Here is a 2,177-nt window from a genome sequence, read left to right on the forward strand (position 1 = left end):
TGTACATGTAATATATGATTTGATATAATTCAATTTGACGATTAAGGATTTAAATTTGATTGTATAACTTACTTTCAAAACATAAAGCGTTGTATTCGCTAACGGTTGGGTGGTGTATAAATTGAACAGTAAAATATAAATATATTATGTTATATAATATCGAAAAAAACCTCGAGTGAAGAAGGGTGTAATGCATATCCAGAAGAGATTAATTAATAATTAATAATTAATAGAGGCGTAAGGTGGTTTTTATAAATTAAAAAATATTTATAAAATATATATGCGTGTGTGCGTCTGTGATTAAGTGTGTGTGCATGTGTGTTTATGTATGTGTGCGTGTGTGTTTATGTATGTGTGCGTCCGTGTTTAAACATTTGTTCGGAAAATACAGTGTACATTTAAACCATTGGTTCGGAAAATAGATGGTAAATGTTTTTAATTTTCATTCTCTTTCGAAATTATCCCTAATTCTGGTGTGGAGTTCTGACTGCTCCTTCCAGCAGAGTACAGATTATATGTTTGTATGTTTCTCTCTAGCTGTTCTTTGTTCTATAAATTATTTGGTTAGTATATAGGGATTTTGAACTTCCTGATTTCTTGAGGTAAAGGTTGATTGGTGTGTGTTTATAACATGTCTTCAAATCCTCTTCTAAATACATGCTAAAGTGGGTCAGATATAGAAAGTGTGTATATAATGAATTCATGTACACGAGAAATAAGTTTTTTGCTAGGTTTTTGATAATGCTTTCGGGGCTGGTTGGATATATATATATATATATATATATATATATATATATATATATATATATATATATATATATATATATATATATTCGTATATATATATATATATATATATATATATATATATATATATATATATATATATATGTATATATATATATATGTGTGTGTGTATTTATATATATATATATATATATACATATTTGTATATATATGTATATATATATGTATATATATATATATATATATATATATATATATATATATATATATATATATATATATATATATATATATATATATATATATATATATATATATACATATATATATATATATATATATACATTTTTTTTTTTTTAAGTTTCAGCTCAGAGCTGCGGCCATGCCGATGCACCACCGTGTTCCTACACTGTTATTACAGGGAGCCTCTTACAATATGTGGCACTTGGTGAAGAATGAAGTTTGATTTAGCAACCCTCATTTGCACCTCCTGCCGCGAGGTAGGTTCATCTGGGACTCTCGATAGGAAGAGGTCCAACTTTGATTTAAAAACTCCTACATCTACTTTGTGCAGATTCCTCAGGCTCTTTGGGAGAATATTAAAAAGCTGTGGGCCCCTGAATCCCAAGCTGTTGCAGTAACTGGTCCTGAAGCGCGATGGCATTGCTGGGATCCTTGGCACTATGCAGTGTCGTCCCGTTCTGGCATTGGTGTAGCTTTCAATGCCAAAATTTGGCACAATTCCTTCCAGGATCTTCCAGATGTATATTACTGCATACCTCTCCTGCCTTCTCTCCAGGGAGTAGAGTCTTAGCTGTTTCAGCCTTTCCCAGTAGCTGAGCAGTTGCAAAGAGACAATCTACTTTGTGAATCTCCTCTGGATTGCTTCAAGGTCTGCTGTTAAATTCAGACTGGTGGGTGACCACAGCTGTGAGCAGTAATCTAGGCGGCTGAGGACGAATGTCCTCCAGAGTATCATCATGGTTTCCTTATCTCTGGTTCTGAATGTTCTCAGGATCCATCCAGCCAATCGTCTGCACTTTGTTGCCATTCTGGTAATGTGCACTTGGAAAGAGGTATCATCACTCATGTCGATACCCAGGTCTTTCACTGATTTAGGCTCTGGGATTGAAATTCCCTGTGGACCAGTGTACTCTGTAAGTTATATATATATATATATATAAATATATATATATATATATATATATATATATATATATATATATATATATATATATATATATATATATATATATATATATAGTTACATACTGAATTTTTTTGTTGTCTTTCTTGTATGGTTTATAGATACTTGATTCCAAGTCGAGGGTAACACCTTGGAAGTTCAATTACTTTAGTTGTGTTTTTACTGTGATTGATAAGCGCATGTTTTTGAAACGTTGTTGTAGATCCTTCCTAAATTCATCAGT

Source organism: Octopus bimaculoides, chromosome 25 (genome assembly GCF_046866305.1).
Source record: "Octopus bimaculoides isolate indiv1 chromosome 25, ASM4686630v1, whole genome shotgun sequence".
NCBI lineage: Eukaryota > Metazoa > Mollusca > Cephalopoda > Octopoda > Octopodidae > Octopus > Octopus bimaculoides.